Genomic DNA, 24,158 nt, shown 5'->3' with positions numbered 1-24,158 from the left:
AGTACATAGGAGGGCCCCCGTTATACTGCAGCTGTACATAGGAGGGCCCCCGTTATACTGCAGCTGTACATGGGAGGGCCCTCCGTTATACTGCAGCTGTACATATGAGGACCCGTTATACTGCAGCTGTACATGGGAGGGCCCCTGTTATACTGCAGCTATACATGGGAGGGCCCCCGTAATACTGCAGCTGTACATGGGAGGGCCCTCCGTTATACTGCAGCTGTACATGGGAGGGCCCTCCGTTATACTGCAGCTGTACTTGGGAGGGCCCCCATTATACTGCAGCTGTACATGGGAGGGCCCTCCATTATACTGCAGCTGTACATGGGAGGACCCGTTATACTGCAGCTGTACATGGGAGGGCCCCTGTTATACTGCAGCTATACATGGGAGGACCCCTGTTATACTGTGGCTGTACATGGGAGGGTCCCTGTGATACTGCTGCTGTACATGGGAGGGCCCCCATTATACTGCGGCTGTACATGGGAGGGCCCCCGTTATACTGCAGCTGTACATAGGAGGGCCCCCGTTATACTGCAGCTGTACATGGGAGGGTCCCTGTTATACTATAGCTGTACATGGGAGGGTCCCTGTTATACTATAGCTGTACATGGCAGGGCCCCCGTTATAGTGCAGCTGTACATGGGAGGGCCCCCGTTATACTGCAGCAGTACATGGGAGAGCCTGAGGATGGAGCAGAGCGCCGGAGGGACTCGTCGGGGGACCTGCACACGCGGATACAGGTAAGTCGATTCTGCTATTCGCCACCTGACAGTGGCGAATAGTAACTGCATCAAATTCCGAAAATTCATAATTTTCGGAATTTGATGAATACCACAATTTCAACATCCCCATACTAATGTACTAATGTACTAATGTCCTCATACTAATGTACTAATGTATGGGGAGTGTGGAAATTAACGCAGGGGAACTTAGCAAGGAGATATCTGTGATATCTCCTGTGCTAAGTGGCTACATGAATACAAAAATAACGTTATTTAAGGAAAATGTCCTTAAAAATGTTATTTTAGTGTTGATGAATAGGCCCCTAAGTGTGCTATGTTATCTTCTTAGTATACCCAGTTATCTGACTCTGATATATCATCCGGGGAGGGATGGGACGCCACTGGGGAGGGCCTCTATTATAATGCAGCAGTACATAGGAGGGCCCCCGTTATACTGCAGCTGTACATGGGAGGGCCCCTGTTATACTATAGCTGTACATGGGAGGGCCCCCGTTATACTGCAGCTGTACATGGGAGGGCCCCTGTTATACTGCAGCAGTACATGGGAGGGCCACTGTTATACTGCAGCTGTCTATGGGAGGGCTCTTGTTATACTGTAGTTGTACATGGGATGGCCCCCATTATACTGTGGCTGTATATTGGAGGGCCCCTGTTATACTGCCGCTGTAAATGGGAGGGCCCCTGTTATACTGTAGCTGTACATGGGAGGGCCTCTGTTATAATGCAGCAGTACATGGGAGGGCCCCTGTTATACTGCAGCTATTCATGGGAGGGCCCCCGTTATACTATGGCTGTACATGGGAGGGCCCCCGTTATACTGCGGCTGTACATGGGAGGGCCCCCGTTATACTGCGGCTGTACATGGGAGGGTCCCCGTTATACTGCAGCTGTAGATGGGAGGGCCACCATTATACTGCGGCTGTACATGGGAGGGCCCCCGTTATACTGCGGCTGTACATAGGAGGGCCCCCGTTATACTGTGGCTGTACATGGGAGGGTCCCTGTTATACTATAGGTGTACATGGGAGGGCCCCTGTTATACTATAGCTGTACATGGGAGGGCCCCCGTTATACTGCAGTTGTACTTGGGAGGGCCCCCGTTATACTGCAGCTGTACATAGGAGGGCCCCCGTTATACTGCAGCTGTACATGGGAGAGCCCCCGCTATATTGTAGCTGTACATGGGAGAGCCCCCGTTATACTGTATCTGTACATGGGAGGGCCCCGTTATACTGCAGCTGTACATGGGAGAGCCCCCTTATACTGTAGCTGTACATGGGAGGGCCCCCGTTATACTGTGGCTGTACATGGTAGGGCCCCTGTTATACTATGGTAGACGAAATCTGTATAGGATTGAGGATAGATAAGATTGATGGTTTCTGCAAGGTGTTTTTGTATATGACAGCCTGGTTGGCTGAGTGAAGGGTTTGTGTCAGGTGGCCAGATCATCCTATAGGCAGAGGGATAGGAGGAGTTAAATGGAGGATATATAAGGAAGGGTTAGAGGGCAGCTCAGCCTCTTTTGCAGTGGAATTTCGGAAAGGCTGAGTATCACTTGCATATTTATTCCTATCCATTTACACCAACTGTCTCTATCACCATGTCCCGTCCTCGTCGCGATGCCCCCCCTCCCCGCAGGCTTGCTGAATTTGCTTGTCCCCTGCGCGCTGTGCCAGCCCGAATATCTCCCCCATCCTCCCCTTCCCAGATATTTATGTCTTCCCCGAGCGGCTCTGCCCCGCTTACCGTCGGCTCCCCAGCGGCTGCTGGGTCCGCTCCCTCATCTTCCTGCACGCTTTGCCCAGGCGCGTCAGTATCTGGCCCGGCTGCATCCCCACCACGCCCCGGCGCCAGCTCTCCTTGCAGCATCACGGCCCCTGCTTCTCCGGCGCGTGACGCGCACGGACGTCCCCTTCCATGCACCCTCACTCCGGTCGGCAGCACGTCTCCTCTGGCGCCGCTGGGGTCCCCTACCATACCGGCTTTGTCCGCGGCTTCTGCGGGGGCTCTCGGCAGCGTCACGGAAGTGCACGCGGCGTTCTCAGCTGGTCTGCCCCATGCAGTCAGCAGGGGTCACCTGACCTCAGCCCCGTCCTGGCCTTATGCGGGGTCCGGTGGGGGTATATACACCGCGGCTGCGACCTCCGCCGCTCTGCTTACCAGTGGCCCAGCCGGCCTGGCCCATGCGGCGGGCCCGGCGGCCATCTTGCCTCAGGCGGCCATTTTAGGTGCGGGGTCTCCCTATTTCCCCGGCACCTTTTCACATTTTTCGGGGGGTTCAGTGCAGCGGTTAAGCTCCCCAACTTTGCCCGCAACTCCATTCGCTGGAGTATCATTTGGGCACATGGTGCCGGTTTCGATTCAACCCCCATGGTACACCCCAGCTGGCAACCAGGCACCATCCTTTAATGTGCCACCTCCTCTTTCTGTGGCTGGCCCTTCTTGGGGTCAGACTTCTTGGAGCTCAGGCGTAGCTCCTCCGTTTTTGTCATCTTCTGTTGCTGTTCCTCCTGCCCACTTTTATTCTCCCCATTTCGCGACCCCTCCTTCGGCATATCCTCCTGCTTTTCAGCATGCGCAGTTTCAGTACCCGTACCTGCCAGCTTGGCAAGTTTACCCACCTGCAGCGGGTGCGGCTCTGCCTTTGCCCCCAGTTTCCTCGTTCAGCTCACACTCCGGCCAAACTTCCTCTGTTTTTCCCCCGCCCAGTTTGTCGCCTCCTCCGCGGGCGCCAGCCATTCCGCCTCCTAAGCCGGTCACCCTGTCCCTTCCCACCCCGGAGGTTTCCGGGTCCGTTTCTGCGGTGGCTTACACGTCTTCCTTAGTTCCAGGCCTTGAAGTATCTGATGGTCCAGGTGGTGAGGCGTCCGCAGTTCTTTCATTGCCTGCTTCGGGACAGGAAGATTCGGCACCGGTATCTGAAGCTGTGGCGCCGTCAAGGGAGAAGTCTGCTGAAGCGGGTCCGCTTCCATCTGGTTCTGGTGAGTATGAAACTCCTTTGTCTTCTTCTGACTCTTCTTCTTCTTCATCCCACTCTTCTGGTTCCCCCGCTCGCCCCCGTAAAATTGCTAGACTGGTTGCGCGGCGGCTGGCGAAAAAGTCAGGCGGCGAGTCTAGGAGATCTGATGAGTCAGGGGCAAAAGCGCAGGAAGCAGGGGCAGATACAGTGCATTGCGCGAATACTGCGGTGCTACGAGGCTTGCGAAAAAGTGTAAAAGGCAAAATTCGCAAAGGGAAATTTGTAGACCTGTTTTCACTCACTGATGACATGAGGAAGGGCTTGGTGCAGGCTAAAAAATCGGGAGGCATAGGAGAAGATGCTTTTTGCAACTTTAATACGTGGTTGAAAGGCATGCTCATATTTGCGACATGTTATTTGGAGACCAGGGCGCAGGAGCACGTTAACATTCTCAGGTATCTATTTTTAGTGCTCGACATGTTCGTCAGGTCTCGTAACTTGGCATGGCGTGAATATGATTCACAATTTAGGAAAAAACATGACGGTTCTTTAGTTATTCCTTTCGGGGTTAAGGATGTTGAAGTCTGGTTAGAGGTCTCTCAACAGCGTCGGCCTCCGTTGGACGGTGCGCCTCCTCGGAAAAGCTATGCTGCCAACAGACAGGGGTCGGCAGGAGTGGGGAGAGGAAAATGCTTTGCCTACAACGACTCCAAATGTACTAGGGGGTCGGGGTGTCGTTTTCGCCACTCCTGTCGTCTCTGCGGAGGTGAGCATCCGGCCAAGGACTGTCGACGTGGGGCAGGAGGTATTTCCCAGGACCGTGCTGAGGGCCCCAAGAGTGCTAGTTAAGGCTTGTTCTCCAGTCCGTTTAGATTCTCTTATTAGATGGTTACACTTATACCCATGTAGAGAGGATGCACTTTTTCTTTACAAAGGTTTTTCAGTAGGTTTTCGTTTACCCATTGACAGGCAGTTGATTGTTAGGGCATCCCAGAATTTGCGCTCTGCCAGGGATTTTCCAGGGGAATTGAGGGTTAAGGTGTGTGCGGAGGTTTTGCTGGGGAGGATGGAGGGTCCTTTTCCTTGTCCTCCCTTACATAATCTCTGTATTTCTCCGGTTGGCGTAGTTCCTAAAAAAGTACCGGGCAAGTTTCGGTTGATTCAGCATCTTTCATACCCGCAGGGAGGTTCTGTTAATGATGCCATACCAGAGAATTGTCGTAGGGTCGTTTACCAATCATTTGACGATACCTTGAATTTAGTTCGTAGTTTTGGACATGGCGCTTTGTTGGCTAAATTAGATATAGAATCAGCTTTTCGTTTATTACCAATGCATCCTGAGGCCATGAGATTTCTGGGTTTTAGGTTAGATTCTGGCTATTTTGTAGATAAGTGTTTACCTATGGGCTGCGCGGTTTCCTGTGCCTATTTTGAGAAATTCAGCTCCTTTCTTCAGTGGTGTCTCCATGCCGGGACCGGACAAACGGGCATAGCACACTATTTAGATGATTTTCTCTTTATGGGTCCAGGAAGAAGTGACGTTTGTGCTGACCTCCTTTTTTCTGCGCAGTCCTTATTTAGAGTTTTAGGTGTTCCCGTTGCGAACGAGAAGACAGAGGGTCCGTCTGTTTGTTTATCTTATTTGGGAATTGAGATAGATACGATAGAGGGCTGTTGTAGACTTCCCATGGATAAGGTTGAGAAGCTGCGTGGTCTTATTGAGGTCTGCTTAGCAGAGGATTCAGTAAAGTTACGTAGAGTTCAGTCTCTCCTCGGCTCTTTAAATTTTGCTTGCCGTATTATTCCTGTGGGTAGGGTCTTTTGTAGAATATTGGAGAGGGCAACAGCTGGCGTGGTTCGGCCGCATCACTACATTCGCCTGTCCGCGGAGATAAAGGAGGATCTTCGCATGTGGAATAGATTTTTGATACACTTTAATGGTGAACGCATCTGGCCTTCGCCTCCATTAGCGAACAGTTCGTTGCAACTTTTTACGGATGCGGCCGGATCATCTGGTTTTGGGGCCTTTTTCAATGGGGAATGGTGCGCGGCTCCATGGCCGATAGCTTGGCGTGAAGAGGGTTTGACGGATAACTTGTTGCTGCTGGAACTTTTTCCAATTGTCGTATCAGTTGAACTTTGGTCCATGCGACTGAGCAATTGTCATGTAGTATTTTGGTGCGACAATTTGGGTGTGGTTCATGCCATCAACAATCAGCGTTCGTCTTCGCATTTTGTTTTACGTTTGCTCAGACATTTAGTTTTGCGCTGCTTGGAGTTTAATATTAGATTCAGGGCAAAGCATGTGCCAGGGGTGTGTAATGACATTGCAGACGCGCTGTCCCGATTTCAATTTGATCGCTTCCGGGCGCTGGTGCCGTCGGCTTCTAACGTTGGTTTGGTCTGCCCCTCGTTTGTGTGGCAGATTATCAGGCCGGCTTAGAAGGTTTGGCGTTAAAGTCGCTTGCTCCATCGACTTTCCGGGCTTACTCAGCCGCTTGGCGGGATTGGTGCACGCATTGTGCTCTCCCAGACGTGGAGGGTAAGTCTCCGGTAACAGTTGATTTCATCTTTTGTTTGGTTTCGTTATCAGCAGGGCAGATCTAGAGCGTTTATAGGTTCCGCGCTTGCTGGTATCTCCTTTTTCTGCAAATTAAAAGGTTTGCATGACCCCACCAAGGCTTTCGTGTTAGTGAAGGCTTTGAGGGGTTGGGCTAAGGGGTCGCCAGCTCGTTCAGACTCTCGCCGGCCAGTCGATTTGCAGCTTTTGTCTGGCTTGTTGACTTCAATGGGAAGGATAGCGGTTGATTTGTATGAAACTTTTCTTTTTAGGCTTGCTTTTGCGGTAGCATTTTTTGGGGCGTTTCGGGTTAGCGAGGTAGTGTCTACCAATAAAACTTCCACAGTTTCTGGTCTTTTGTTAAAAGACATTGTTTTTCGTGACTCAGCGATACTTTGCAAGCTGCGTTTCTCCAAAACAGATCAAACAGGCAGGGGGAAATGGGTTACTCTGCATAAGAATAGGGATTTAGACATCTGTCCAGTTCAGTTAGCTGCCAGGTTTATGGGGTTACGTCCTAGTGGGGGTGCGCAGTGGCTAATTCATGCGGATGGCACTCCTCTGACCAAGTTTCAATTTGCAGCGGTTTTTAAGAAATGTTTGTTAGAATTGGGTTTGAATCCGTCAGAGTATGGCACGCATTCTTTTCGTATTGGCGCTGCTACTTGTGCGGCCCTCTCAGGGGCGTCTGTGCAGGACATTCAGAAGGTGGGGCGCTGGAAGTCAGCTGCATATAAAAAGTACGTGCGATGCGATAAGGTATAGGGGCGCACCCTGCGTTAACCCGAAAACGTTGCTTACCCGCCAATTGGTCAACGGTTAGCGTTGAGCAATTGGGGGTGTGAAGGGATTTTTAATTTTTCCTCCCGTTAGCCATGATTTGACCCATTTGGTTCACGGGCAGGTTTTTTGGTTTTTCTTCTTCACTCGGGTTCCTGTTTTCCCCAGTTCTGCATCCCTGCTAGTCAGTTGCTATGTGTTACTAAAGTTGTGTCCGTTTGGAATTGGGTTTGGTGCGGTTCTCACGGTTAGGTTCTCTCTTTTTCCACAGCATTGACGGAAGAAGAGGGGCAGGTGTGGCTTCTTGGTCACTCATATATTTTTTGGGCGGAAAAATATGTGTTGTCCCAAAAACAGGTTTTGTGGCCTCGCAGGTTTAGAGTGCGTTGGATTGGTGTAAGGGGCTTGCGTGTGGCATCTGTGTTGGCACTGATAGTTTCATCGGTGGCTAAGTGGGGAGTTCCGAATATATTGGTTTTACATGTTGGTGGCAATGATGTGGGCCAGTTGAAAGGTGTGGAGCTGATTGTCAGGATTCGTGAAGTGATGGACGAGATACGTTTGCAGTGGCCCAATATTCGGATTGTATGGTCTGAAATGATGCCTCGTTTGACATGGAGGGGAGTGCGCAAGTATGGTGCTTTGGAGAGAGCACGTAAGAAAGCGAATGTTGCAATTGCCAAGCATGTGGAAAAAATTGGAGGAATTTTGGTGAGTCATGGCTTTTTGGTTGGTGATATTGGGAAGTTCCTTCGTCATGATGGTGTGCATTTGAATGCTGTGGGGACCAGTTTGTTTGTGAAGGATTTATTCTCATTTTTGGTGTAGTTTTTGGGTGGCGGGCCAGTCTTTCCTTAGGGCCTGGCTTTGGCGGGAGTTCGCTGCAACTCAGTGGCTTTAGGTGGCGTAAGACAACTTTGTGGGGGCACTGTCCCTCATTGCCCCTGGCGAATTTGTCCTTCTCTTTGCGGGGGGACCCGGGTGCTGTTTTTGTGCGAAAGCACCTCGGATTGGCCCAGGAGGGAAGTGAGACTCTCGCATCGTTAGTACGTCTTGAAGGGGGGTCGTTTAGTCGTCCTCCGAGTATTGAGCAAGGTGAAAGCTAGAACTGAGTTGCAGCGTCTCTTGGCCACCCTGGTTAGGTTGATTGAATTTAATTTATAAATAAAAAGCTGTGACCTTTTTTAGCCAAGCTCTGGTGTCCGTGTCTTTATTTATTTGTAACTTAAGTTAAGTAAGCTAATCAGGTGTTAAAGTATTGTAAAGCAGTAAACCAATACAGATCTTATAGCTGTACATGGGAGGGCCCCCGATATACTGCAACAGTACATAGGAGGGCCCCCATTATACTGCAGCTGTACATGGGAGGGCCCCCCGTTATACTGCAGCTGTACATGGCAGGACCCGTTAAACTGCAGCTGTACATGTTAGGGCCCCTGTTATACTACAGCTATACATAGGAGGGCCCCTGTAATACTGCAGCTGTACATGGGAGGGACCCATTATACTGTGGCTGTACATGGGAAGGCCCCTGTTATACTGCGGCTGTACATGGGAGGGCCCCTGTTATACTGCGGCTGTACATGGGAGGGCCCCGTTATACTACAGCTGTACATAGGAGGGCCCCCGTTATACTGCAGCTGTACATAGGAGGGTCCCTGTTATACTATAGCTGTACATGGGAGGGCCCCTGTTATACTATAGCTGTACATGGGAGGGCCCCCTGTTATACTGTAGCTGTACATGGGAAAGCCCCCTTATTCTGTGGCTGTACATGGGAGGGCCCCTGTTATACTATAGCTGTACATGGGAGGGCCCCTCTTATACTATAGCTGTACATGGGAGGGCCCCCGTTATAGTGCAGCTGTACATGGGAGGGTCCCTGTTATACTGCAGCTGTACATGGGAGAGCCCTTATTATACTGCGGCTGTACATGGGTGGGCCCCCATTATACTGCAGCTCTACATGGGAGGGCCCCTGTTATACTGCAGATGTATATGGGTGGGCTCCTGTTATACTATAGCTGTACATGGGAGGGCCCCCCTTTATACTGCAACTGTACATGGGAGGGCCCCTGTTATACTGTAGTTGTACATGGGAGGGCCCCCGTTATACTGTGGCTGTACGTTGGAGGGCCCCTGTTATACTGCGGCTGTACCTGGGAGGGCCCCTGTTATACTGTGGCTGTACATGGGAGGGCCTCTGTTTTAATGCAGCAGTACATGGGAGGGCCCCTGTTATACTGCAGCTGTACATGGGAGGGCCCCTGTTATACTATAGCTGTACATGGGAGGGCCCCTGTTATACTGCAGCTGTACATGGGAGGGCCCCTGTTATACTATGGCTGTACTTGGGAGCGCCCCTGTTATACTGCGGCTGTACATGGGAGGGCCCCTGTTATACTGTAGCTGTACATGGGAGGGCCCCTGTTATATTGCAACTGTACATGGGAGGGCCCCTGTTATACTGCAGCTGTACATGGGAGGGCCCCTGTTATACTGCGGCTGTATATGGGAGGGCTCATGTTATACTATAGCCGTACATGGGAGGGCCCCCGTTATACTGTAGTTGTACATGGGAGGGCCCCCGTTATCCTGTGGCTGTACATTGGACATGGAGGGCCCCTGTTATACTGCAGCTGTACATGGGACGGCCCCTGTTATACTATGGCTGTACATGGGAGGGCCCGTTATACTGTGGCTGTACATGGGAGGGCCCCTGTTATACTGTGGCTGTACATGAGAGGGCCCCTGTTATACTGCAGCTGTACATGGGAGGGTCCCTGTTATACTATAGCTGTACATGGGAGAGCCCCCTGTTATACTGCAGCTGTACATGGGAGAGCCCCCGTTGTACTGTGGCTGTACATGGGAGGGCCCCTGGTATACTATAGCTGTACATGGGAGGGCCCCCGTTATGGTGCAGCTGTACATTGGAGGGTCCCTGTTATACTGCAGCTGTACATGGGAGAGCCCCTGTTATACTGTGGCTGTACATGGGTGGGCCCCCATTATACTGCAGCTGTACATGGGAGGGCCCCTGTTTTACTGCAGATGTATATGGGAGGGCTCCTGTTATACTATAGCTGTACATTGCAGGGCCCCCGTTATTCTGCAGCTGTACATGGGAGGGCCCCTGTTATACTATGGCTGTACATGGGAGGGCCCCTGTTATACTGCGGCTGTACATGGGAGGGCCCCCGTTATACTGCGGCTGTATATGGGAGGGCCCCCGTTATACTGTAGCTGTACATCGGAGGGCCCCCGTTATACTGTAGCTGTACATGGGAGGGCCCCTATTATTCTGTGGCTGTACTTGGGAGGGCCCCTGTTATACTGTAGCTGTACATGGGAGGGCCCCTGTTATATTGCAACTGTACATGGGAGGGCTCATGTTATACTATAGCTGTACATGGGAGGGCCCCCGTTATACTGTAGTTGTATATGGGAGGGCCCGTTATACTATGGCTGTACATGGGAGGGCCCCTGTTATACTGCGGCTGTACATGGGAGAGCACCTGTTATACTGCGGCTCTACATGGGAGGGCCCCTGTTATACTGCGGCTGTACATGGGAGGGCCCCTGTTATACTGCAGCTATACATAGGAGGGCCCCTGTTATACTATAGCTGTACATGGGAGGGCCCCTGTTATACTATAGCTGTACATGGGAGGGCCCCCGTTATACTGCAGTTGTACATGGGAGTGCCCCTGTTATAGTGCGGCTGTACATGGGAGGGCCCCCTTTATATTGCGGCTGTACATAAGAGGGCCCCCGTTATACTACAGCTATACATGGGAGGGTCCCTGTTATACTATAGCTGTACATGGGTGAGCCCCCTGGTATACTATAGCTGTACATGGGAGAGCCCCCGTTATACTGTGGCAGCACATGGGAGGGCCCATGTTATACTATAGCCGTACATGGGAGGGCCCCCGTTATACTGCAGCTGTACATGGGGGAGCCCCTGTTATACTGTAGTTGTACATGGGAGGGCCCCCGTTATACTGTGGCTGTACATTGGAGGGCCCCTGTTATACTGCGGCTGTACATGGGAGGGCCCCTGTTATACTGTAGCTGTACATGGGAGGGCCCCTGTTATAATGCAGCAGTAGATGGGAAGGCCCCTGTTATACTGCAGCTGTACATGGGAGGGCCCCTGTTATACTATAGCTGTACATGGGAGGGCCCCTGTTATACTGTGGCTGTACATGAGAGGGCCCCTGTTATACTATGGCTGTACATGGGGGGGCCCCTGTTATACTGTGCCGGTACATGGTAGGGCCCCTGTTATACTGCAGCTGTACATGGGAGGGCCCCCGTTATAATGTAGCTGTACATGGGAGGGCCCCCATTATACTGTAGCTGTACATGGGAGGGCCCCTTTTATTCTGTGGCTGTACTTGGGAGGGCCCCTGTTATACTGTAGCTGTACATGGGAGGGCCCCTTTTATATTGCAACTGTACATGGGAGGGCCCCTGTTATACTGCAGCTGTACATGGGAGGGCTCCTGTTATACTATACCTGTACATGGGAGGGCCCCCGTTATACTGTGGCTGTACATTGGAGGGCCCCTGTTATACTGCAGCTGTACATGGGAGGGCCCCTGTTATACTATGGCTGTACATGGGAGGGCCCCTGTTATACTGCGGCTGTACATGGGAGGGCCCCTGTTATACTGCGGCTGTACATGGGAGGGCCCCTGTTACACTGCGGCTGTACATGGGAGGGCCCCTGTTATACTGCAGCTGTACATGGGAGGGCACCTGTTATACTATTGCTGTACATGGGAGGGACCCTGTCTTACTGTGGCTGTACATGGGAGGACCCCCATTATACTATAGCTGTACATGAGAGGGCCCCTGTTATACTGTGGCTGTACATGGGAGGGCCCCTGTTATACTATTGCTGTACATGGGAGGGTCCCTGTCTTACTGTGGCTGTACATGGGAGGGCCCCCGTTATACTGTGGCTGTACATGGGAGGGCCCCTGTTATACTATTGCTGTACATGGGAGGGCCCCTATCTTACTGTCGCTGTACATGGGAGGGCCCCTGTTATACTGTGGCTGTACATGGGAGGGCCCCTGTTATACTGCGGCTGTACATGGGAGGGCCCCCGTTATACTGCAGCTGTACATGGGAGGGCCCCCGTTATACTGTAGCTGTACATGGGAGGGCCCCTATTATACTGTAGCTGTACATGGGAGGGCCCCTGTTATTCTGTGGCTGTACTTGGGAGGGCCCCTGTTATACTGTAGCTGTACATGGGAGGGCCCCTGTTATATTGCAAATGTACAAGGGAGGGCCCCTGTTATTCTGCAGCTGTACATGGGAGGGCCCCTTTTATACTGTAGCTGTATATGGGAGAGCTCCTGTTATACTATACCTGTACATGGGAGGGCCCCCGTTATACTGTGGCTGTACATGGGAGGGCCCCTGTTATACTGTAGCTGTGCATGGGAGGGCCCTTGTTATACTGTGGCTGTACATGGGAGGGCCCCCGTTATACTGTGGCTGTACATGGGAGGGCCCTTGTTATACTGTGGCTGTACATGGAAGGGCCCCTGTTATACTGTGGCTGTACATGGGAGGGGCCCTGTTATACTGCAGCTGTATATGGGAGGGCCCCGGTTATACTGCAGCTGTACATGGGAGGGCCCCTGTTATACTATTGCTGTACATGGGAGGGCCCCTGTCTTTCTGTGGCTGTACATGGGATGACCCCCATTATACTATAGCTGTACTTGAGAGGGCCCCTGTTATACTGTGGCTGTACATGGGAGGGCCCCTGTTATACTATTGCTTTACATGGGAGGGCCCCTGTCTTACTGTGGCTGTACATGGGAGGGCCCCCGTTATACTGTCGCTGTACATGGGAGGGCCCCTGTTATACTATTGCTGTACATGGGAGGGCCCCTGTCTTACTGTCGCTGTACATGGGAGGGCCCCCGTTATACTGTAGCTGTACATGGGAGGGTCCTTGTTATACTGTGGCAGTACATGGGAGGGCCCCCGTTATACTGTGGCTGTACATGGGAGTGCCCTTGTTATACTGTGGCTGTACATGGGAGGGCCCCTGTTATACTGTGGCTGTACATGGGAGGGCCCCTGTTATACTGCGTCTGTACTGTACATGCTAATTGTTGGTACCCCTCAGGGAGAGTGTGCAGTACACACAGACATCCATGGAGGAGGCTGTGAAGAAGGTTAATGAGATGGAGGCCAACCTTGGAGGGACAGAAATTCTTCAGCCTCTAATGAAAATCTACAAATCAGCCGGGAGACCAGATCACCCCAGACAGGTAAGTGACCTGGAATGTGTGGTGAGGAGACGGAGCTGTAATGTGTATATTATATATATATAGCTCCCTTTATAACTTCACCTACAGATAGTTCAGACAGTTAAGTAAAAACAGTAAAAAGGGGCGCAATATATTGAAGTAAAATCAGCCACAGTTTTATAAAACTAAAATATTGCACGTACATCTAAAATTCATAAAAAAAGGTACCTTATATACTCGAGTAAAAGTCGACCCGAATATAAGCCGAGGTACCTACTTTTTCCCAAAAAAACTGGGAAAACTTACTGACTCGAGTATAAGCCTAGTGTGGGAAATGGCAGCAGCTGGTAGTGCCCCCAATAGTAATTCCCCCTGGTTGTGCCCCCATTAGTAATCCCTCCTGGTAGTGCCCCCAGTGGTAATCCCCCCTTTCAGTGCCTCCAGTAGTAATCCCCCCCTGGTAGTACCCCCAGTAGTAATCCCCCTTTTAGTGCCCCCTGTAGTAATCCCCCACTGGTAGTGCCCCCTGTAGTAATCCCCCCCTGGTAGTGCCCCCTGTAGTAATCCCCCCCTTGTAGTTCCCCCAGTGGTAATCCCCCCTTTTAGTGCCCCCTGTAGTAATCGCCCCCTGATAATGCCCCTTGGTAGTGCCCCCTGTAGTAATCGCCCCCTGGTAGTGCCCCCTGTAGTCATCGCCCCCTGGTAGTGCCCCCTGATAATGCCCCCTTGTAGTGCCCCCTGTAGTCATTGCCCCCTGGTAGTGCCCCCTGTAGTCCCCCCCCTAGTAGAGAGAGACGTGAAAAGAATAAAAAAAAAATAAACACTTACCTTAAACTCCCTCTCCTGGTCCCGCCGCTGTCCGCTCCTCCGGCCGCTTTGCATGGGAGAGACGTCGTCATGACGACGTGTCTCCCATCACCCACTGCGGGAGCCGGAAGATGGCTCCCGCAGTGGGAGCAGCAGCAGCCGCTGAGAGTCTGACAGACTCTCAGCGGCTGCTGATTACACCAAACACGCAGCTGCCGGCTCCGGCGGCTGTGTGTTTGGCAATGTGTAGCGCTGACCGAACTCCGTCTGGTCAGCGCTACACTTGACTCGAGTATAAGCCGAGGGGGTACTTTTTCAGCACATTTTTTGTGCTGAAAAACTCGGCTTATACTCGAGTATATACGGTATATCAATAATGTTATTGCTTGCCTCCCGAAACACCGTCACGCACTTTAGCCTCAGTCAGTACGTTTGGCACCTTTATCCAAGTATCAGTCACAATTACCAGCAGTATTGTCCCACTTCCTACTTCCTTATGTCATTGTGACATCAGTCCTCCACACACCCAATGCATTTCCTCATACATAATGACTTCATCAGGGGGTGTGGTCTGTGCTCACTGGTCACCAGCTCAAACCTTTCCATTGGCCAATCATGGCCTAATGACTCATCTATGTCCAGACCTGTAACTACGAACGCTGCATGGACATACTTTGTGCATGGTGATACAGTATCTTTTACTAACTTTAAATTATCCTTATGTTGCTTGCTGCATTTTGTTTTTCATTTACATATAACTTTATTTTATATATTGTTGAGTTTAGTCCCTGGTTGACTGGTTTTACAATGGCTTAAAATGTTGTATACACATAGGCCCTCATTCAGAGCCGCTCGTTAGCGGCAGTACGCTCGTTCCGAGCGATGTTTGCACATCTGCGCATGCGTACGGTTTTTAGTACGCATGCGCGAACCAGTCAGTGCGGCCGAAAATCGTTGGTACGCAATATAGCGAGTGCCTGCTATTTTGAGTGACAGAATGAGGCGTATGTGGGTGGTAACAGGGGAAGGTGCTTGAAAATGGGGAGTGGAGATCCGAACGCAGGCGTGCTTAAAGGTCAAAACGGGCGTTTTATGGGTGTGCATATTTAAAACAGCAGCGTCAGTGACCACGTCACTGGGTTATTTTATAGCCAGAACTGCTCGCAAATTTGTGGTAGCAAACACCAACCACAAGAATAGCGAGCAGTTCATACGCTGGTCGATGTACTCGATTAATCTAATAAATAGCGGACATGACGTAGGATGCGAGCGGCCAGGGGGCGTTTTTAACAAATAAACGAGCGTATGTTTTGCTCGCTCGTTCAGACTTAGAGGTGTGAACAGACTGCAATGTGTGTACGGATCATTTGAATAGCCACCCCTTGTTTTTAAACGAGCGACCACAAATAGCGAACGGCTCTGAATGAGGGCCATAGTTCAAATTGGTAACTGAAGAGATCAGAAGAATAACAATGAACAGATAGGAGATAATATGGATTTAGATTCAATAAAGATTAAGTCACCCATTTGTTTTATTATTCCCTTTTGTTAACTTAACTTAATCCTAAACCTAGAAATAAACACACTGACACATGTATATGGAATTCAAAGAGGTCACAGCCAGAATTTATTGATCAAATTGAAATTGTAGAATAGGTGGCAAGAAGAAAGCAGTGCTCCAAGGCCACAGCCCAGTGGATATCAATACAAATAAAAAGGGGCGGATCCCCGCCCTGCACAGACTGACCTGGGGCAGTACCATCCTTCCCTAATTGGCACAGCATTGGTCCCTCCCTTGGAACAATGACCATGTCCCCCCTTTAGGCGGTGACAAACTGGCCGCTCTCAAAGGAAGAATGCTACCACAGGCACTCCTGCGCTAATAATAGGCCGCCCATGAGCACTGCTTCCCGCCAAAGCCTGGTTCGCAGAACCAGGCCCGCCACCAAAACTGTGACCTTCTTAATGAAATTAAAACTGCAGAGGTCATCGGTCAACCGCTCTAGCCGCGCGCTCGTGAGATGTACCCCGTCGGGCCTATGCAAGCTCTCTGCCCCGTGACATAAACTTGGGTATTGTATGACGCGTCCACCAAACGCTAAATGACAAGCGTGCAATGGCCATATCTGTTCAATACCCACGAACGCGACCAAATCATTGCCTCCCAAGTCTGGCCCCAAACTTCTCCTCTGCTGCCCATGGGGCATCTAGCAGGCACTTACAGTGCATTTCTCGTAATCCTAAGCAATGCCACTTACGCACTCACAACCAAAATTGGGCATGTAACTCCAAAGGGTGCTGGCTAGCCCAGTAAATATAGGAATTTTCCCACACCCAACAGTTAGCACTCACGGACAACCCTGTCCGAAAGTTCACCTATACAGAATTGGCATTTATACAGACAGATATTGGTATTTAATACAAACAGAAATTGCTATGTATAATAACAACAATAATATAACCACAAGGAAAGGGAAACAAATAGTTGGGTGACCCATCTGAAGATGAAAAACAGCAAAACCTCCTTGAGGGCAAAAGCTGAAAATCCTTTCAGAATCCCTAGCGGCAGTAGGCATAAGGCCCCTGGGTTTCCCAACAAACTCGCAAGGAGCGCAACTACTTAATGCTACTTGTTTTAAATACGACTTCCACTGCCCTAGCTATAATATAATTCTGAAACACCCTCGTAAACTACGACCTGGACAAAAGGGAGTTAGATTAACATGGATAACCACTGCCCGCCACCTGGAGGGCAAACCCTATTAAAGTACCCCAAAGAGCAACTGGCCAAATCACTGGATCTGCATGCATCTGAATAGAAATCCTTCGCTCCCTGCCAGTTAATCTGTCTTAGACCCATCTATTCAGCACAAGCTCAATACCGGTTTGATAACCACCTTATTTTAACATTAAACCTGATAGCGCAGAAATCTTAGTAGCAGCAACTAGCTCGCCCATTCTAAAAGCCCTAAAGTAAGCTAATGAAAATGCTAACCAAAAAGGGGGGGGGGGAGGCGCCTAGCACTTGACCGAAGCCACTCCTTTACTGGCCCAATCAAATCCTGTAATAGGGCTGCGTTGATGGGGCTCCGCGCAACGCCTTTGTTAGGACGCTCCCTTGCCCACCCTATTAAATACCTTTGTTAATACTCTCTTGCCCACCCTATTAAATGCCTTGTTTAATACAAATAATTTGTTAGGATCCACCAAACGTGCAACTTGGAAAATTATACTGGGTAACGCTGGAGACAAGCCGCCTTGGAACGACCCCTGTCATAGCAGCTACAGACAAACTCTGCCATACAATCATTAACCATCTGAAACCGCCCGCTCTTGGAAGCTAAACACCTTGCCAATCGCACAAAACTAGCGTGTAGGTCTTAATGTACTTGGTGCCCATGACTTCCGTGCTAGTCCCTGGATGCCGGCGTGACAATCCGCCAGGCATGGAAGGGGAAGGAGAAACCATGTAAATTAGCAGGAGGCGCGAGCGAATGAAACATGTCCTACTGAACGAAATAAGATGTCCACTATCTTGGTAGCAACGCCCGAAACATGCCGTGCCCTAAACTCAATATTCCTTAAACACATAGATGCCTAACCACTGCGAGGCCGGATCCAAGTCCGTCCTAGATTAGAGCCTTCTTATACCACACCTAAGTTATCACCAAACAGGATTTGCCTAATGCAAGGCTTGCTGGACCACAGTTCGACCGCCACTACAATTGAAAAATTCTCAAGAATAAGGATGTTCCTGTCTAGGCCCTGAACCCCACAGGAAACCGGCCAAGGCTCCGTGCCACACTCCCCTTCAAATGCACCACTTAATGAACAGGATGCATACGTAACGGTCTAAGTTCGGACTTGGCTACGGGTGACGTGTGCAGAACTGTACTCCGTTGAATTTGCGCATAAAAAACAAACAAATGCACAGCATGTCCACTCCGCTCCAGAGGGACACATATGAGGTGACGAGGCTTCCTAACCCCTGCTGTGGCTCCTTCTAGCCGTCTACAGAAAAACCGACCCCTATGTATGACTCTAAATGCCAAACTGAGGGGGCCCGATAGCGACTGCAACTGTACTAGCGAAACTTTTTTTTTTTTTTTTGCCAAAATGAAATGCTTCTAGCAACTCCCCAAAACGCCACGCCTTCGCCATAGGCAAGCGGCATAATCCTATCAAGGTATCGATTTCTATCCGCAAATAAGATAATGCGCATAACTGAACCTTCTTACCTGTCACGAGCCATCGGGGCTCCCATAACGACTAAACTAAGGAAATTAATTGAATACTGGCAAACTCTGGTATCTACTAGCCCCATAACATGAAAACATCCAGGTAGCGGGACACCACAGTATGTCCCAATACCCGCATGGACAACTACTGCAAAAAGTAACTAAAACCTTCAACTAAAGTACATGAAATGAAAAAGCCAATCGGCCGCCATGTATAAACAGTCATCTTAACCACAAGGCCATAAGGGCTTTCCCTCTGTGTAACGTAATTGAGCCCTGCAACTCCAAACCCCAAATATTTAAAGGACAAAAAGCAGATGCGATATCTGCCTTAGCTAGTAGAGCCCTCCCCCCGTTTGTTAAATGGCGCAGTGATCTGACAGATATTTTGTGTGATTGCCGAACCCTTCCATTTATGTAAGAGACTCTGTAACAACCCCAATTTACCCAATTCCTTCTACGACACCCCCTTGAAGGCGGTGCACCTAAACCGTACCAAAACTGGGTGGAGCAAAAGGGGCCACGCATGGGCCCCCACCCGACTTCCGCTTTCAGATTCCTCTCAGAAACCACGGATATTCCTGTGTCAAAGATAAATGCAATCCCACGCCAAAAACCCCCAAATTAATAAATGACGGTGCTTTTCTGAACACCTCTGCGCTGCTGCTGCAATATTCTCCTTGACCCTGTGCGGCAGACCAACGCGCACACCTTGGCTGGATGAATGCTCCCACAGAGCATGCAGATATGACTGTATCCACAGCCTGCCCCATATGACCCTGCGTGTTATTACACGCGTAGCACTACCAGCGGCTGATGCCCACAGATCTGGGCAGGCCAGAAAGGGCTGCTTCCGACCAACCGAGGATTCCGCAGGCAAGCTAGGCAGTTGGTCGAGCAAACCAAACCTCAACATCCTTGAAACCTAATTGAAAACACTGCCTGTCCCTCCTGTTGTGTCTGGACTCAAGGTAGCACGCCGCAAAAAACATAACATACCCGAAGGCCCCCGCCATTACTCCTGCTGACTTAGCCTGAACTAAACCTACGTGCATCAGCCGTTATCACAAACATATCCACAAATTTACTCTTCACTAACCGCTCCCTACTTTAAATCTTTAAGGATAGCCGTATTCGCTCAGTGAACCATAACCCGCGCTTCATCCGGTACCTCAATTGCTGACACTGTGTTAAATCTCTAAGGGCACTCTTGCTACCCATTAAATTTGCACTAAGTAACGCCTAAGCTTGTGCGGATTTACAAATGAACTGGAAGAATCGCTAGAATCATCAGTGGAAGGGGAATGTGTGCTGCGCAAATGGGTTAACACCATGCTCACCTGATCCTGACGTGGAAGACCCAGCCACTGGCTCCTTTGTGTTCGCCAACAGTCCCTCACTGCGCGGTTCGCCCACCACGACTTGATTCGACATCAGCACCATCTGTCCGCTGGACTTCGACAATGGTCCTAGACGCTCAAAAAACTGTGACCTGGGGGCTCGAAAAAATATCCGGTGAAACCCACGCAACAAAGTCCCTCCGCAGAAGAAAGAGCAGGAGATGCTGTAGCCAGCGGGGGTACGGGATCAGGTTTTGGGGGGAGGGGTGTGAGGAGGGGGTGGAAACATGTATGGGTTCAGGAAAACAGCTGTAGTGGCATGCGGCTGTATGGGCATAGCTATTGCGCCTTGTAGTGATGCGCCAATCCCTGGGAAAAAAGGGGGGGGGCCGCGTTAGCAGTGGAGGGGGCGAACTGGAGGAGAGTGGGGGGCAGTGGCTGGCAGTGCATAAGCGGGGCGGATGATAAGGGGCTGAAAAATGCATTGGGCTTATGTGCAGCATCCCGGTGGCAGGGAAATAAGGGGGGGGGTCAGCCCGGCGGCGCGTCATTGTAGGCTTGAATGGGGCAGGATTATTGTGCTGTGCACCAGCCGCCCCTAAATGCAAGGGGGGGTGTAACCCCCACCCCAGGGTGCGGGGGGGGAAAGGGGACAAGTTGGTGGGTGGCGCGCTAGGGGACACCGCACCAAGGGGGTCTCTGGTGCTGGCAGAGCAGGGGGGAGGCTGTGCAGGGAGGTGCCCCCCTGTTCTTAAGTAGTGGGGGCATGGGGGGGTCGGAGGGGTGCGGCAGAGCACCATGCGGCGCCTGGCTGCACAAGATGGCCGCCGCAACCCTGTGGGTGGAGCTAGCCACCGGTGCAGGGAGCGGGATGGCCGCGCTTAGCGTGAGGGGAGACGGGGAGTGGGGGCCGTCTAGCTAATATCGCTGCCGCTTGAGAGCAGGCGGCCGCGGGGAAGGGGTGGTCGTTGTGGGGGGGCGGCAATCGAGAGCCGGCAGCGGGAGTGCAGGCAGGTGGAGCCTTGCGCCTGAGCGGACCATGGCCCTCGCGTGGCTGGGGAAGCAGCCACGGAGGTGAGAGGCCTGGCAGCCGCGGGGGGGGGGGGGGACACGGGGTCTGTGTATCTGGAAATGACAGGGAGGGAGGGCACTGGCAGGTAACAGGGACTATATGGATACACAAGCAGGGGAAGGGGGAAGAAAAGTATGGAACATGTGCAGAAAGGAAAGGAAGGGGGGAAATTAGAAATAGGAAGGTAGTAAAAGATAAAATTAACTGGAGACAGAGAGGGTGATAGACCAGGGGAAATAAATGGGGTGTGAAATGTGAAAGAAGAAGAGAAAGACAGACATATAAAATACAATACATATGTCACTTAGCCAGCCTGGTTGAAATAAACTGGAAAGAGGAAGATGTCTCCCCTCACCAGGCTATTTTTAACCCTTAACTTACCTAACAAAATTACATATCAAACAGGGTGCTTATCTATCCTCAAACTTATTCAAGTATTCGGATGCATTACTTGGAGAAATTGTATACATAGGAGTTGAAAGTCTGTTGGGAATTAACCTCTATGGAGAATGATCTAGTACAGTAGGTAGAATTCCCAGAGGTTTGATGCTGACTAAAAACCCTACAGTACCTTTAGAAGAGCTAATACGGAGGTTATAACAAATTGGTTTCAAATACTAGATAGTTGTTCATTTGAGCTGATGAAACTAAAGCTGGCCACACACATAGCGATATTTTACCTGATCTGGCCGATGCCGACACATTGGAACGACAGATCGTGTACAATATGGCCAAATTGAGAGTAAATCATGAGTCCCCACTCACAATCACGATGCGATGCGCGTCCCCGCTGGTCCCCCGTCGCATTGTCAGAGCTGCCGTGCAGTAGGGCAGATCTGTCCATCTAGGACACGATGCACTGTGACAGTCTGACTGCAGGAGAGATCGTATGAAGATTGGACACCAGATCGTGTGCAGAGCTGCCGGGGAGAGTTTCTAGGGAAATCGTACACATCGGCTGATCGTGTGCAGATCGCTATGTCTGTGGCCAGCTTATTGTAAATTAATGAAACCATAGATGTTCCCACTGCACTGGATCTTAAATGTATGTCAAATAGTAAAATGACCTCACCTTCCTAAGGATACGTCTAAATATGGTAGAACAGTGTATTGTGTGACTCAGAGTCCTATAGGAAGGGGTGCTACCAAAGATAGTATTTTGATATATATCACTAAACAAGGGATAGGGAAACAATTGTGATGAGCTTTGAATAGAAGTACGTAGTAAGTAATAGAGTTCAGCCTGATTTTACCCATAAAGAAATTTATGTTATTAGAACTAATCAGTGTGAAATATCTTCTTATTCTGGGATCAGAAACAACTAATATTTGCATTGGTACAGCAGATATACAGTACAGAACCTTTATAAGACACAGGGGTCTAGTTACTAAGCAGTGTTAGGAGACAGAGGGCCTGATTCAGACCCGGTCGCAAGTGCTGAGCGCTCGCAACCAGGTCGATGGTGGCCCAGAGCACATGCGCACAACGGAGCCGGCTCCGTCGTTCGCATGCGCGAAACCCGGATAGCGACGGGTGTTCCCATGGGAACGCCTACCGTTTGGGGGTGGCCCCACTGACAAGTGATGTCAGTGGGAGAGCTTTCTGTTTGAGCCGAAAGCTCTCTGGGGCTTGCGACCATGAGACCCTACCACAAGGGTCTCGTCACAAGCCCGATGGTCGCGACCATCGCGACCATCATCCTGGCCGCACAGTAGTGCGAGCTGCCAGGAGGCCGCTCCATAAAAAAAAAAAAAAAAAGACGCCATGATTCAGAGTGTCCGGCTCTGAATCAGGGCCAGAGTGAAAAGTGATAAGGTACCAGCCAATCAGCTCCCAACTGTCATTTATCAAACACAGCCTGTGACATGGCAGTTAGGAGCTGTTTGGCTGGCACCTTATCACTTTTCACTCTGTCTGCTAACACTGCTTAGTAAATAGACCCCACAGAGTTTCCATATGCAATAAGTATGTATGATTACGACATATGTGGCACGAATTAATATACAGTATAAATAATAAAGAACAAGGAGCACAAGCAAAACAATTGTTTTAAACACATATTTACAGTATTTTCTTACACACTCTACTCTTTTTTGTTTTATTTCGCTTGCTTCTCATTTGTTTGATATGCGTTTTTGAAATTTGGATTATAATTTTAAACGGCATTATAATAAAAGTTATATTTTAACATTATATTTGATGTATTAGCTGTTTGCAACGATATAAAGATTTATTTTCCTGCTTTTCCCTATCCCTTGTTTAGTGATGTAAATGAAAAGAAAGAACTAGTGGAGTTAGATAAAGAACTAGCCAATATTAACAAACAACTTGAACTGGTCAAAGGGCTAGATGAATTTAAAGAACTTGAAAAAAACGATATAAAAATGGAAAGTGAGATAATTGATACAAAAGTAGGGAAATCCAAACAAGACCTTATGGACTATACAAAACAATAAGGTGACAAAATTGTATGAACCCAAGAAGGATAATGCTGATGAAAGAAAATATATGACAAATAGGGAATATGCCTGGAGAAAGGTTAATCATAAAAATAAGAAGTACAACATAGAAAAGAATTACAGGAGAGATATTTCAACCAAAAATAGATATGAGATTTTCAACTCACCAAGGGCTCTATTTACTACAATCCGCATATTGAATGCAGATTGTAGTGTGATATTACCGACTGAATTTGCATTGCGAATTCAGGCAATATCACAGGGATTTATTAAAAATCCCTTGCAGGGACAGAGCTTGCGATAAAGCTCTGTCCCTGCGAATCCCCTTCGCACACTTATCACGGTATTTTTGCAAAATTACTGTGACAAGTGCCCGCACATGCGCCGACCGGCCGCCGTTAAGCCCACCTTCTTTGCTAAGCCCCGCCCCTGTGATCACGACAAGGGTGTTTTCACACCCTTTTCACATTATTTTAGTTTCACCTGTAGTTATTAAAGGGCAATTGGAGTAGAATTAGTAAAATTGTACTCCAACCCCTAGGTATCACTTATTTTTAGTAAAGCAGATCGCATTTCCCATAACTGTAATGGGAAATGTGATCCGACCATAGTTACTAAAAATAAATTGTAAAAAATTACCGGGGGAAGCCCTGTGATAATAACGCCACCTGGAGGTGGCGTTATCCAGGGTCTCCCCCGGTTACCGGGCTCCCACTCTGCTCTAACGGGGAGAGCAGAGGCGGGAGCCGGTATCAGTAATCAGCTATGTGGTCTAAACAGAACGCAAGCTGATTGCTGTAAAAAAAAAAAAAAAAAAAATTGAAACATTCTGTTTTACTTACCTGAATCCAGGGACCAGTGATCGGACCTCCGGTGATGGCTCCTCTCTGGTCAGCTGGTCTCCCATAG

The 24,158-nt window shown here is 49.9% G+C and overlaps 1 pseudogene; it reads left to right on the top strand.

Moving 5' to 3' along the window:
- The window catches only part of LOC148474561 (von Willebrand factor A domain-containing protein 5A-like), a 562,647-nt pseudogene that overhangs the window by 202,990 nt on the left and 335,499 nt on the right, over nucleotides 1-24,158 (top strand).

This window comes from Taudactylus pleione, unplaced genomic scaffold, assembly GCF_031769625.1.
Source record: "Taudactylus pleione unplaced genomic scaffold, aTauple2 ptg000830l, whole genome shotgun sequence".
Lineage (NCBI taxonomy): Eukaryota > Metazoa > Chordata > Amphibia > Anura > Myobatrachidae > Taudactylus > Taudactylus pleione.
This window is presented reverse-complemented; position numbering and strand designations above follow the sequence as displayed.